Source organism: Lineus longissimus, chromosome 6 (genome assembly GCF_910592395.1).
Source record: "Lineus longissimus chromosome 6, tnLinLong1.2, whole genome shotgun sequence".
Taxonomy (NCBI): Eukaryota; Metazoa; Nemertea; class Pilidiophora; order Heteronemertea; family Lineidae; genus Lineus; species Lineus longissimus.
In genome coordinates, this window is record NC_088313.1 from 12,557,693 (window position 1) to 12,573,866 (window position 16,174).

Here is a 16,174-nt window from a genome sequence, read left to right on the forward strand (position 1 = left end):
TCTCCTCTTCCCAAACATCATGGATGGCTTGGCAGAGGAACTTCCTCTGGTGGACAAAGTAGGTAGACTACGAGTATGTTTGAAGTCCCCAGAACTGCAACATTCGCATCGACTTGCTAGGTATACCACCAGCACAGAGCAGAGCTGTCGAAAGAGGAATGTTGGAAGTCGAGGTCTTGGAGTTGTAAACTCTATCTAGCTAATTTTCCGGTAGGGTCCTTTAACGAACGGATCCACTTTAGAGCGGCATGATCGGTTTCCAAACAGAAGTGGCGCCCATAAATGTACGGGCGAAACATCTTAATTCCGAACATTACGGCTAGAATTTCTCGTTCCTAGGTGGAGTAATTGCGCTCCGCGGAATTGAGGCCTCGACCATCTAAGCTGATAACTTTTTCCTCGTCGTCAATTACCTGACACAGTACAACTCAAATGCCGAAATCGGAGGCGTCACACTGTTTGGTGAACTTGTGTTGGAAATCAGGCAATGCCAGGATAGGCCTACTGACTAATTTAAGGGTGTCGGAGGCTATTTCGCTCTGGCAAAAAGGGCATTTAGTTTGTTTTAATGTAAGATTAGCAGAGGCTAAACGATCAAAGGTTAATGCTAGATGTTCGAGATGTTGCTCGAAGGTGTTGCTGAAGATTAACAGGTTGTCGACATATATGAGCAAGAACTTGTATTGGTATCCCCTCATAAGGAGTTCCATGGCCCTTTGAAAGCACGCCGGGGCATTGGTCAAGCCAAATGGTACTGTTTGAAATTCATATAGACCGCCATGAGTTACAAAGGCAGTTTTGTGGCGATCACGCTCGTCAATTTCCAGTTCATGATACGAACTGCGCAAGTCGAGTGACGAGAAGAACTGAGCCTTGGAGTCGCTTATGCTATCGATGGCTTCTGAAATAATTGGTATTGGGTAACTATCTTTCCTAGTTACCTCATTAAGGGCTCTAAAATCAATCACCATCCTGTAATGGTTAGGATTGAGGGGATCGAACGGTTCCCTCCGTCCATCTTTTTTCTTTACTAGAACAACGGGCGATGACCATGGGGAATATGAAGGTCCCGTGATGATTTCTTTCTGGAGTTTCTGAGTATGTTGGTTAATAATGTCTTTTTGGATAGGACCAACTTTATAGGGTCTTTGCTTAATAGGCATTGCATCCCCAGTATCTATTCGCATCTTAACTATGTCTGAACGATCAGTTTCTTCTTCGGTATTGGCAAAAACATGTCGATACTTTGTCTTAATCGGTCTTTCTGTTTATCGTCCAGGTCAGCGTCATCAAGGTTAGGTTATCAGAATTAGGCCTGAAATTGCACCTCAGAGCATCTAGGTTTCAAAATTTTTTCGGGGGAGGGCCCCCGGACAACCAACCAAAAATGCGCCTGCGGCGCATATAGGAGCTGCTGCGCCCTGTTTGATTGAAATCCTGGCGAGAACACTGCCTCCTGTTGCAAAAACGGCATATCGAATTAGTTGGATCAAATGGAGCCGCGTTAGCGGATTTCTAATGTATTGGCCACCTGGGCGATAATTGTCAGGCGGTGTACCTGGGCCAGACCTATGGTAGTTGGTTTTCAGATTCTTGACGTCAGCCTGCACTTCATTTATTGTCGCAATGAGGGTATCAAATTTGGTATGCGATGTTATTACGGTCACCTTCTCAATTTTTGGTTTTATGGTGTGTGCGTCCATCGACTCCGCCAAACGGGCGTAGTCGATTGCCTCATTTATTGTAGTTGGGTACTTGGTGATCACAAAAGTTTTTAATCTGGGGTTTAACCCATGGATGAAAGGTGAGAGTTGCTCCGATTCAGTCTTTTTGAGTTTGCCAAAACGACTTAATATATCTTCAATATAAGATTCTAACGTTTCAGAGTCGCCCATACGGCGCGTATATAGGGTTTGTTCATCGACTAGTCGCATGCTCTTGTTTTCGTATTCCTCAGTGAGGGATTTCGATAACGCGTCAAAGGTGTCCTTTTTATCTGGGGCCAAGGCAGTTACGAAGTCGTATGCTATGCCCTGCAAATACATCGGTAGCGCTTTAGACTTTTTGTCATTACTCCAATTTTGGAAAGTGGCATACGTATTAAATTTCTGAAGGAAGGTATGGACATTTTCATTGGCACGGCCGTTAAAAGTTGGAGGTTTGATAGCACAGCCCTGCTCACCTGTTTTATTTTTGGTTTCCTCCACCAGCTGCAGGACGGTCCTCAGTTGGTCTTTCATTTGCTCCATTTCCGTCATTTTGGGGTCGAGAAGTCTTCTTGGTTGTAGGTCCTTGTCTAGTCGACGTTGCGGTGTATCTGTATGGGCTGCCCAGTCGCTTGCGATTTGTCTCCTGATCTCCGGCAGTGGGGAGATTTTTGGTCAGGCAGACAGAGCCAGCAATGCTCTTGCCGCCGCTTCGCTGGTTCTGTCTGGAAAGACGACCCTCTTTTCCATTCACAGAAAGCGATTTTGAGTAATGAATGTTCGGCGTTCAACGGTTACCGTCACTGACGATTGCCACAAGATGACACGACACAATATTGGTGAAAGTTCGAAAGTGGCCACAAAATGGCACGGAACGAAAGTTCGAGAATAGCCACAAATGGCACGAAATGAAAGTTCACGAGCGGCCACAAAATGGCACGAAATGAAAGTTCGAGGGTGGAAATGCCACCATATGGTAGAATTGTTCAACGTGAATTCGGAATTCGGCACTTTAATGCTTACGTTCAGTTGACCGGATCAATACCCGGGTTTGAGCACCAGTTGTTACGGAGCTCTCTTCTGCTGCTCCTGGGGAACGTAGCTGTTCTGTAGGGACTGTATATTGATATAACTCCTCAACCTCTTAAACAAAACAACGTTTATTTCTCCTTGCTTGCTACAAAATCAATCAAACTTTACAAATTTTCATCGCACGTGCTCTCATGGGTAGGCGCAGACATCTTAACTCCTCGCCATTACTCGTTGTTGTCGTCGTTACACATACAACAGTCTCAACCAAATACACAACAGTAGCTGAGTGAAGGCAGGATCAATCACAAAAAGACAAGAAGTCCGGTATATCGTCGTTTAAAGCTTTGTTGGAGATAACTGACGTACATGTAGTTGGTACCTGTCTAGGGAGCAGGTTGGGTCGTCTCTGGAGAATTTGGCTGGAGGACCACGTTAATAAGGGGTGACTAATTGGTTGTCATGTGATCCGTCACCTCGATTCCTATTGGCTAGTTTGGTCCAGAGGACCACTAGGAGGTGGCGACATCACATACAAAAGTCATCCCTTAAGCAACGTGTCCCTCATAACAGTTTAAATTAAACCGTTATTAGAACCCTCATGAATGAATGAAATTAACTTTTATATAGCACCTTTCCCACTGCATACAATGTTCAAAACGATCATCACACTCCAAAATGTTCTTGGAATAGGACAGTTTTCAAGTTCTTTTTGAAAGTGTTCGAGTCAATTTCTTTTCTCAAGTCATGAGCTAGCGCGTTCCACATTCGAGGGGCATGCACTGAGAATGCCCTTGCCCCAAATGTTACTAGCCTGAATGGACGCTCAATGAGAAGATGCTGTGTCTCAGAACGGAGTGATCGGGTGGTAGTGTACGGGCAAATGAGTTCGTTGATGTAGAGAGGCGCCAGGCCGTTGCATTCCAGTTCCAATTAACAATTATGAATTTATGAGTTTTCCAATTAACAATTATAAAATTGATTACGGGACACCGGGATACAAGGTTTCAATGTTATTTCTAAAATGTACATCAATAATTGCAAAATTACCATGCTGGTTGAGGTAAAGATATACATGAAAATGATTTGATTCAAGTTTACAAATTTTACCAAAATATCAAATAAAATGTAGAATTGCCTCATAACAAACAGAAGTACTTACTTGAATTAACTGTTGACGTAAATATCCTTCGTAAGTAAAGAAATGTTTCTTTTTACCGCTAGGCTCACAGTAATAAACTAGTGGTGAGGGACGATAATGACAATCGTTACTCGACAGGTGCAATACCGTTATACGAGTGAAACCTAAGTGGGTTGAGTTGCAGACCCGGCGTGGGGCGAGAGGGTGGCGCCCAGTAAGAATGTAATTGAGATGCATAAATTAAGAGTAGGTTACTTACTCATTCGCTACTGAAAATGAAAGTTTGCGAAAATATGCCGGATGCACCAAATAAGGCGGATGCTAGCGATGCTGTTAGCGTCATGTGCTTAGAACCGGTGGTACATACTGCTTAGAAATACCTGTGATGTGAATGTCATTTGTCATGTTTTACCCGTGGGAAACTTGGGATTGTATGTTCGCTATTACCTTGGACTTCATGGACATGGCTTAAAGCAAACAGACTGTGATAATGATGAAAACAGGGTGGGCAACCGACCAATACCACGATATCTTCCAGAGCAAAAACATATTTATACATGTTCATGGAGAGGTTTATTTTGGCTGAAATACCAATAGACAATATCTTAGTGATAACATATCCTAATGAGCAATTGACAACAATGTTCGTTATTTCTTACCCTGAAAGTATTCGATAACAAATTTCGGATCACAGAAATCATGCTCATTGATCCATGATCATTCGCCTGTGTCCCATTTTACAAAGAACTGCCTGTTTGGTTTCCTACCTCGATGACGCAATATCTTGTCGACCTTATTTTGCCATGTTAAATCCATCTGTAAATCTTGTCCGTTTTGGTCTTCATAGCGGGTTGGATCATACCGATAGACCTGTCCTCGCGTATCCCGCTCTACTGGTTTTCCGACTGTCTGTTGAAATTGCCTCCCGTGTGGTTTGCTGCTCCGTATTGTCTGGCTGGGGCTGAACTCGGTCCTGAGTTTGGGACGAATCCATGGGTGCCTGGTCCTCTTCTTCAGTACACTCCTGCTTGTCGGCATTCTGCTGTGGTATGATTGCAGTTGCCATGATTCCTGCCGTATTTGTCCTGTCTTCTGTCACTGTCCATTTCCTGGTTCTGCTGTGGGTTGCGGAAACAACGGTCGTAATAGTGTCCTGAACGCTTACAATAAGTGCAGAAAGGCCTCGTTGACGTCTCCGAATTGTATTGCTGGGCTTGAGGTGTTTGCTTCATTACTCTATTGAAAGAGTGCCTAATCTCCGTCTTCAAGAAACGCGTCATATCCTCGATCTTCCTAGAAATTTCTGCCTTTTCTCGTTCAAATTCGGCGTGTGATACCAGTTCTTGCCGTTTTTGGATGGACGTATTGTTACCTTGTAATACGGATGCTGTCAGGTCGCCATCTCCAGTTGCGGCATCACTTTCCATTTCCAAACACACCTCCTCTGTGCAGGCCAAGGCGATGGCATCGTTCAGGGTATCTGGCTGATGCCTCACAACAGCGGATCGTAGCCTTGGTTTTAACGCCCTTATGAACATGTTCCTCTGCCGGGACATTCAGGCGAGCACAAGCAGTAGTATAAGCGTCCAGAAATTGGTCCAATGGTTGGTTAGGACCCTGTCTGAAATCATGAAATCTCATCCTCTGCACATACTGTGCTTGTACGTTGTTAAATCTTTCCATGAAAACACGTTTGATTTCATCAAAGTTTCCGTCGCCTCTCAAGTCCTCTTCCAATTCCCTGTACCACTGGAACGCTGGACCGTGCAAATATAGGCAAAACTGCTGGCACCATCTAATCGGCCTTATTTGAGAGGCAATCATAAAATCCTGGAATTTAGTTTAAAATTCCTCTGGGTTTTCAGAGCTATGTCTAGAAAAACCGAGGGCGTAAACGCTCCGGAGCGATGCGCAAATTGTTCAATTAGGGTTGGTATATTTGAAGTGGGAACATTGCTATTGATGCAGTCATACACCTTTAGTCTTGTCGTAGAGGAATAAGTCTTTTTATCCTTCTTTGAACTCACATCAGTACTACTACTCATTTAGTCATCAACAGTTTCTGCAAGTAAAATATTTTCATATTCTAAATTCTTTATTGTTTCATCTCTTTCCTGTCGTTGAACTCTAAGTCTATCATAATCAGCTCTGGCTACTGATACAGCCCTTGCTTTTTAATTGCATGTCAGCAGCTTTTTATGTTTCCTTTTTTCAGCATCTAATAGTCTCTTCGTTTCAGCAAGCTGTATCACAAGGGAGTTCTTCTGGTACTTTTTCTTTAAATCAGTGATGGCTTTCTTTTTATTTTCAATGGTTTTCGATTTTCGCTCCAATGCTTGATTGACCACTCGTTTCGGCGTCTTCAGTTCTGCCTTCAAACTGCTAATTGTCAATGTAGTTTCGAATGAGATGTACCAAATATCCTTAAGAATAACTTGAACGAAGTTGTGTCCCGTAAAAAAGAAACACGCCTTTTATTTGCCCCTTTTGATCTTTCACTTTACATAACATGACTTTGGAGATTCTAACGATGATGATGATGTCTTCATCTATATAGTGATGGCGGCGGTGGCGGCGGCGGTGGCGGCGGTTCAATCTGTAAAAATAATCATTCAAATAAGCCTAATGCTAGTGATACTACCTAAAAGATATTAACATGAGAAATATATTGATATAAATCGGGAACCGGAATCAAACTTACAAAGCTGGGGACTTTAACTTGAAAGTAATACATATAAGTAGCCTTTGAATGTTCATCTTGCTTCCTTGACGGTGTACATCTCACTGACTCCAGATGACCCAAAAATCTTCAATGACTTCAACATGAACTTTGTGACAGTATTAATTAACTTTTACGGCTTGACACTCTGGGAACTGCTAAGATAAGGCTAAAGTTCAGATAGGCCTACATAAATCAATAGAAAGAGAAACAGTTAGCCAGCATGAAGGATAAGAAATATGTAATATATATATATATTGATTTTGTCTGTAACAGTCGTTGCATATTTCTTTTTCTGGTCACTTACAGATTTTGAAAGAAAATCAATTCTCCTCTTTAACTTTTTCTTCCTCTGAGTTAAATCTGTATTTCCTCTAATGGGGTATGGCGTTTCAGGGCTGGTGGTTCCTATTGAAGTGGATTGCATGGGTTCAGGTGATTCAATAACAGCGGGTTGCTGTTGAGATGTGGTGTCTTCCCCGGCACCTTCTGGCTGTTCATCTGATACAGGATGCACATCTGGATTGGTTGGTAGCATGATCATATCCTCAGAAACATCAGAATCAGGGAAAAATTGCTCACTGCAGGCAATCCAAAAAGCTGCAATCTCCGTGTCCCTTGTAAGATGACGGTATCTCTCCAGAATGCTGTTAACAATCAAGTTCACATGGTACTGGGTCACCTGGCTGAATGATTTGATTTTTTTCGATTGTTCCTGTAATGGATTTATCAGATTCAATGTACATCCACAAGACGTGGCCATTCTTCAGTTCTTCACGAACAGCTGGAACTTCAGAATACTCGTCACTGAGGTGCTGCCGAGCAATACCAGTCTTGTTGACTGGTGGTCGACGTTTGGTCTTCTTAGGCATAATAAAAACTGGCTGACCTGAAAATATAAAAAAATCTCTAGTAAGGATTTTGTATAACAAATTGTGAATGAACTGTTTTATCTCAGTTGATTTTCATAGAAAAACCAACAAAACCTGAAAAATATCTAATAAAAAGTCAATAAACCAACTTTATATCACATCCCCTGAAAATCAATGACACAAAAACATCAAAAATGGTGAATATAATGTCAAAACACACTTCAAATGCAGCAATCCATAACCAAAACATCAATACACGTGGTTCCTTGTTGATATAAACAAACCATCTAAACTTTATCAAATGCCTAAAACCCGATGACGTCACCAGACCGGCTCAGATAGACGGGGAATCCATTAAAACATCGTCATCAAAATCAGCAATCATAGGCGCTACAAAGTCAGCATTTTACAAAATGACAATTGCACTATGTTAAATACATTCTAAACTATCTATCTAACCCAACTTAGATGAAATAAATACTTGCAATAATTGGTTTCTAAGCCGACATTTGTGAGTGAAAATCAATGAAAATATGGCGGATGTCCGGGAAATGGGACCTGAGGACTGACTTAGTTAGGTTTTCAAAAACATATTTACTCACCTTTAGCCGCTGTCGAATGACTTTGATGACACTTCTTTGGCGTATAAAGACGGCAAACTTTTCCTGGACCGATTCGAAAAGTTGAAACTGTAATCAATGGCTGATGATGTGTACTACGTCACGAGTTTGTGACCATTCCTAGAATGCCAAAAATAAAACCGCACAAAACGTCATTAGATGGTGTGCGCAACGCAGACAGCAACACACGCTAGCAGGTACCTGGAGACATTGAGCGAGAGCGATAAGTAGGTCATTATCACGTACCTACCGGGCTGTCAGTAGATATCCTGCAAAAACTGTAAGAAGAAGTGATTTAAACCTTAACACTGTACAATACCGCCAGAGTGTGAAAAACCATGTACCACTATATCAGCAGATAATCATTTAAGGCTTTGCGTCATCTTGTTTGAGATCATCATTTAGTTATTATGACATGTAATCACTCTTAATGAGTTCGGCTTATTTTAAATTCACAAAGAAATTAAAGGCAAGAGTGCACCTGGGAGGAGAGAGGACTGTGCTCTTTTGAAGATTCCTAAAGATCACACTTCACAAGATTGATGTCGTGCCCAACAGGGTTTAAAGGGTTAATCTAGGAAAAACATAAAAAGAAGCATTTAAAATGCACAAGCTTGACCCACCGGATCATTTATTTCAACATAAGGATGATGTATATACTTCAGTGACTCACAAAAATCAAACACAGGGACTGGAACTTGAAGATACAGGACTCGAAGCATTTCCATCAGATGGAAATCAAAGCAGATCTTTGGATTTTTTGGAGAAGCTGGCCAAAGACGGAGGCGGATAAGTGTTGTCGGCTCCTCCTTGCATTTGCAGAATTTGACAACAACGGTGTGGTGGCGTCTATATATAGTTGCAGAATATGGAACCCAAGCTTTTTCCTAAAAGGAATTGGTTTGAATTAGTTAAACCTAAAAAGAACCAAACTTAGGAGCTAGAATAAAACATTGTGGCCAAGGGTCTTGCCTACGATTGATTCAAGTGCTTCATGATGATGCATTGCTCAAGTCAAACTGTAAGATTGATTTACACTTGTAAAACCTCTTTTGACAATCAAATAAGTCAGCAAGCAAAGTTGATTACGAATCCATCAAACCCAAAATAAGAGGTAAACGGTACACATGAAGTACGAAGGTCTCTAGGTACCATATCACTATCAGGAAAACAATAGCTTGTTGAAGAAAGACATACAATATAGATTTCACAAAAGGTAATAGTGTTCTTACCTTCCAAGTATAGACTCTGTGAAAAGGTTGTTGTCTGTGGGTAACATCAAGACAGCTTTCGCAGAAATATTTTGGTGGTAGACAATCCTCACAATGGAAGACCTTGCTGCCGGAAAATTCAACTCTGCACACAGAACAACAAGAACTAGGGGCAAGGGATTCCAAAAAGGCATCAACAAGGACAGACCTCAACTTCTTCCAATTGTCCAGTTGCTTCACCTTCGCTGCACTTATTTTCTTTTGGCGATCTGCATTCTTTGACTTTTCCTTTTTCTTTTCATCCAGGACTTCCTGACCAGTCACTAAATATGAAACAGAATAAAAATAATGTCATCACATCAATTTCAAATACTGAATAATGAACTAAATTTAATTATCAGTTAATTCAGTTAGACAACTTTTATGAAATACATGTATGTAAATTACAGGCACCAGTTGGTCAAAGGCTCCATACAAACAGATACACGCAGTCTAGATTAGTAGATATACGTACCACCCCTTAGTCGAAGAAAAACTCGGAAGTTATCAAGCTCCCTCTTGTGAACTTCGGTGTGGGAGAATGCATCTCCCATTGGCGTGCCAAGAGAATGAGCCTCATTGTGCTGCAGATCGATCCCGAAAAGATAGGCCTCCATGCCAAGCGATCCCAGTTCATTCAACTGAAGGAAAATAAATGAAATCTCAATTACACATACATCATCGGTAACTACTACAGCAAGTACAACATTTCTAAGTACACCCTTGGGACTGACATGTGCAGTCCTTATTAGGTGTCCTGATTACCAAGGTCAAATAGAATGGAATCAACTTATTTTGGGCCAAAGCTAGAGTCTTTAAAATAGAGAGGTGTCTGCTAAGGAAGCTTCGACTGGATCAAGTCTTCAGAGAAATGAGGAACAGTAATGAATACAATTAGAACAACGTTTTGCAATGAGAGAGCAGTGACACAGCCAGGAAATGTTGTTTTAGAGTTCATCAAAAAGTGTACAAGCTAGCTACACATGTGTAGCGCTATTTAATACTGAAACCATTTCACAAATCATGCTGTTGTTTGATTTTCACTTACACCTTGAGCAATATTCCCAAATATCTGGTTGATCCTTTTGCGCCTAATCAACGGGTTGGCATAATTAGGCACCAGCAACTTGGACCGCTGCCCAAAACTCTTCTTCGTATGGTCACCCAGGCTCCGGTACTCGTCCGCCCACCTCTTCATTGCATCTTTTGGTTTCTCACCCTCTACAATATGTGCAGAAAAGAACATTACATGTACAGGAAAATTAGTAACTGACATGGCTGATGATGGTCGACTTCAAAAAAATTGACAGTCCAGAACCAATCTTTTACTTTACAAATGTATTAACTGACCAAGAACATAACAAAACAGAAGGAACAGGCCTGTAGTAAAGAAAATAAACCCCGCAATTCCAGTTAATCATTGCATTTTGGCATATAGGCAGTGAATATCTCAAAAAAGGGTAACTGGAGAAAAGTTTTATAGTACACTACAGTAACACCCGGGACCTAAATTTAACCTTGCAGCAAGCATGCTTCTTCACCTCCACCATCACCATCTATTGTCCTGAAATATACAAACATTCACTTCGTGTTATTTATGCAGCCATGTGTGCCGTGTAATATGTGAAAGAATTTGTTTGACACCACTGTTCTATTCTGAAAACTATTATCCTATACCATTATGATAATTTTTATCATTACTCTCATTAACCCTTTAGATCCTAACCGGCTGCTATCCGTCCAGAGTACTTCGTTGATATATCCCTAACCGGCCGCCAGTACATACCAAATTTCAAGCAACACCATCGCCATCTTCACTTGAGCAATGAAACTAAGGCCGGTTTTCGGCCTGTTAGGGATCTATTGATGAAATAATGATCACATTTAGTTGCTGGCTGGTACTGGGGGGCTCTTGTGGGTCTTTTTTCGGTGAAAATTGCTGAAATGCTCCAGGGAAATATGGGGAAACACAAAAAAAATGTCCAGGATCAAAAGGGTTAAGAATGAACAATACTCACAAATCTTGAATCTTCTCCTCTTCTGGTTCCCAATCAACATCCATGGGATCATCAAAGAAGCTCTCCCCACTTTCCGACTCCTCCACTCCCCAAGATACATCCGCTGTCATGGTATGGAATCAACTTGGCTGGAGACGGCAAATTCCCCTGGATGTTTACACTTTCATCTGGTACATCTGGTACTTGGGCATCTTTGGGAGGCAACAGAGTCAATGGAGGCAGTCCAGCTATGTTGCACTCAGTTGCTTTTGATCTTACAGTTGTCTGCTTTTTAGGGCGTCCTAAAAAGAATACAAAAAGATGTCTGTCCAATGTACCACTACCAGTATACATAATATATTCTTGGCATTTAAATGAAGTTTAGAAATTGTAATGTGGAGGGGTAGTAATGATCACTTGAAAGTATGGTCATGGTGTCTAATCAATTCCCTCTTGATCTTGGCTCAGATCTTGGAATGACTGGAGTAAATGCCTCTAGTCGTGGCAAAGATATTGGTGTGACCATTAGAGGTGACTCGACTTCAGCTTCAGGTACAGAGCTTGATACATCCAGATCTGGGTTGAGCTCATTCGGCAAATCTTGCTGCTCATCAGTTGCTGCAGGCTTGCTGTCATCTAGCACCTGTAACAATAACTGAAAGAAAAAAACATTACTGCCGTGTAAGGAAGTATGTCTATCTAAAATTGAGAAAGGACATGGCAGGCCATACAACAAAATACAATGTTTTCAGGACACGAACATAAACCTTACCCTCTTCCTCTCTCTTTTTAGCTTCGCTAGCAATTTTTAATTACCAGCGAAGTCTTGAATCGATTTTCCTAACCTGTCCAATTTGGTAATAAAATCCCGAACGAAAAATGAAATCGAGAAAAAATGGCGGATGCCGGAAAAGTGCATTGGTGGTTCATCCGCTTATCACTGGAAAGCCCTCGATCTTTACTTTTAGGGCGCTAAATTTCAAAATACATGACGTCATTCAAGGTATTCCCAAAAAAACATGCGGTGTTGGCGTGCATGAATGAAACTCCTTCTGCGTTCACCCCTGCTGCTGGCGTTTCCACTGCACGCTTTGCGCTATATTGTTGTATAGAAGGCGGACGTACAGAGAATAGAAGAGCTGTTGTAGTCTCCGTTTATTCCGTTCCTTCCCACGTGAATACATCGTGAGTTGCACTAATGTTAGCCTCATGGGTTACGCACGAGACTAACACTGAACGCCCGGCTCATTTGATTATAAATGACCTAAATAACCTGTAGGTGACATGGCTTATTCCAGACCATGCTGACCTGAGACAAGTGCACTTGTTGCGTATGGTATTATGTATCAAAGAAACGCAACCTGATCATGAAGTCAAATCAGGACGTCAACTGAATAAGTTTGTAGCAAGCAATCTGATTGACATGTCTGACACACTGTAACTGTCCACCAAGCGAAGCTATCATAGCCGCCAGGCTCTAGTCTTGTAAGCTGATCTTCCACCAACAGCACCACTGTTACGCTCCAACTCTATAATAGTGCCAACTCTGATGGACATGATTCCAACTTTAATATGCCAACTCCAATGGAGATAGATAAGTACTCAGCCGCAAGATGTCTCTACCCGGTGAACGGTTTGTTCCAACTCTAATATGCCAACTCTACGAGAGTTTGCAATCAGTCTGAATGATTTAAAAACGCCTAAGTAAGGCAGCATGATCGTTCGTCTTCTTATCCGCAAGGACGCAAAGATCTACCATGGTCCATTCAGCTGACTTCCTGAACATCCTGAAGATATTGGGCACAAAAAGAGCAACAATTGGATTGTAGCCATTGGTATTTTGGTGTTTAATGAATGCGGGTTGTAAAATGATGGCACAGGCATTTGACATGCCTCTGCGTCGGCTGTATGATTTTCATGTTGATTTTTTCAGTATAGAAAAAGTACATGGTGTCCTCCAAAGATTGTTTGACCGCCCTGCATCAGGACTTATCCCTGCTTATTCATGTTTATTGACATTTGCTCATCATCTTTAGATATAGGTTATTGTGACAGATATTAGTAAGGATAAAACAATCGTAGATGAAGGATATCTCAGTTGACAATTGGCATTGAGATCCAAAGATCTTAGGTCCAACTACCCGTGACTAGTCAGATGATCGAGTCGTGGGGACACCCATTACCACTAATATTACCAAATGAGGCAGGTTTTGCATTTCTAAACCTTTTACACAAAAAGAGGCCTAACTTTGGACAGAAATAAGTAATTAAGGTCTAATTAGGGAAGCGCGGTGGCGCAATGGCAGAGAGCCGGTCTCATAACCGGAAGGTCGTGGGTTCGATTCCCGGCTGAGTCGCCACTTAGAAACTTCCTACTGGTCGAGTTCAATCGAGCGCTCAGTAGCTGCTCATTGAAACCCCAGATTGATTTCTGTGGAGACCGGGATGATAATAATGTAGTCCCAAAAGCGCATTGAGCAGGGAACCTGGGAATGCGCTATATAAGAACTCAATTATTATTATTATTATTATTATTATTATTATAATTGCACTTTAATTTGGCAAGCTAGCTTGTGGAAAAGGCACGACATAATTTTGTGTCTCAAGGAGTTGGCTAACAAATTAGACCCTTATTAGTCTTTTTCAACAAAGCTATTGCCTAAAGTGTCTAGAAATGCAAAATTCGCCTCTTTTGATGCTATGACTGACGTAAAATGAATCCGTACAAATACATTAAAAAGCAAGAAAACCTAGTATAAAAACATTAAGATCACTTACTACATATCTTCTAATAGATACAGATAGTACAATTACTGACTACGATATATTTTCCTCAGAAAAATCTCTGGAATGATAGCCTTTGAACGAAATTAAAGGTTCTCATCAAAATTATCATAAAGTGTATAATCATGGTTCATGTCATGTTTAATTATATGTTTAGTTGACTATTTACTAAAGAAAACTAGACCTTTGTTCACGGTAAAGTAAAGTGAAGCTACACATGTTACGGTTGTTATTAACTATATCAGATAGGAGCACTTCCACTCATCAAATTCTCTAGCTGATGTTGAGTTCATTAGAAAAAAAAATCACCGTCTTCCGGAAAAGCTGTTGAAGGTCGAAATTTGGCAAGCCAAATGTTAAGAAGCTTGGCTTTGAAGTGTATTCGAGAATCCTCTGCTGTCATTTTCCCCTGGAATGCGTCAAAATCGTCCATCAGTTCTTCATTCAAAACGTAATGCCCATTGACCTTTTCCAGTGTGATTCCTCTCGTCTGTGCATCTCTGGCCCACAGCACGCTCGCACCCGTTATGCCAAAGAGCCAGTGAGTTTCTGCGACAGCATCCCATTCCGTTAAATTTTCACCCCTTTCCGCTCTTACAGCCTGTCTTATTTCATCATCATCCAAAGGCCATTCGGCATCCAGAGGTAAAGTATCTGATGGGTCATGGGGTTTTCCCATCGACACAGTTTGGGACTGCAAGTCTACGGAACCACGCACATTATCTGAGGTATTCTCGGTACTCTCAAGAACACTTTCGTTTGTAAATGCATCATTTGGGTCCAAGTGTGCAGCACCGATACTGGGACTGTCTGCCTGATGCTGGGTTTCTTCAAGGCTCAAAGAGGTGTCCTAGTAGGAGTCTTGGGCACTGAGCGGTTTCAGCAGAAGGGTGGATGGTAACAGGATGATCAGATACGCTCGAAATTACCACAATTTGCATTTTCAACATCTCTGAAGCAGCGCGCAGAACTAAGTGGTCTCCCCATGTACCTTGGCGACTCATTCGACTCAGGTACTCCTCCCAACTGTTGTCACCACTAACAAACGAGAATAATTCGGTGCCATCTGACATCCTTGGGTTGCGTCGTAAAAAACTCTGCGATGTTTAGTCTTAGCGTTCTCGGGTTAAAATCGTTTATGCCGACACGTTCCAACTGGTCGACGAGAGCTGCGAACATGCAGTTCCCATCGCCTTCAATTTCTCGTCTAACCTGGAGACCATGGTTGGTGATGGTTGCAAAGAATCGCTCTTGCATGCTATTTCTTGACTGGTGTTCCAATCTTGAGCATTCAATTGCTTGGTTGAGTTCAATGAATTCCAACATTGCCTCCACAGATGTGAAAGACGCTGTATTCTTTAAATACTCCTCGAATAGATATTCCTCTGTTGTCTTTGCAGTTCTCGGTCGGCGTTTCGCTTCTTCTTCACGCGTCATAGACGTGATATCGCTCACCGAAAACCATCCTTCATTTTCGGCATCATCTAAGATGTATTTTACCCTGTAACAGTACTTTTGTTTCCGAGCCTTTGTAACGACCCCCTCGACTGCCTTTGGTGCCTTCACCTTCTTTCCACTTTTCCGCTGTTCTGTACCTTGAATCCGCACCAACACTTTATCCCCAACTGCGTATACACTTGGAGGTGATTTGCCAAGCTTTTTGTTAACCATCTTCTGTACGTATTTCTTCGAAGTCTTTCTGACCTCTTCTCTAATTTCGGCAGCTGCTTTGAAAGCTTGAACATCATCCAGGGTTTCACTGTTGCACTGCCCATCGAAGAAAATATCACATGAGGACGAGGAATATTCGAACCTACCACCTTCGTTTTTTTCGGAGCATTAAGTCGTGATTTCTCGCTCAGGTGTTCAACTATCTTGGAAGCTCAACACAGAAATTTCACCAGAACCTCTTTACTGATTTGTCACATGAAAAAGGAGCAAGCAAAAATAAACCCGCTGGACGAAGAATGACTGCATCCCGCATCTAGGAATTATCTATAAAGGATAATCACCCCCATTTATTTTTCGTCCTCCTCCTCATTTTCGTCTTCGTCCT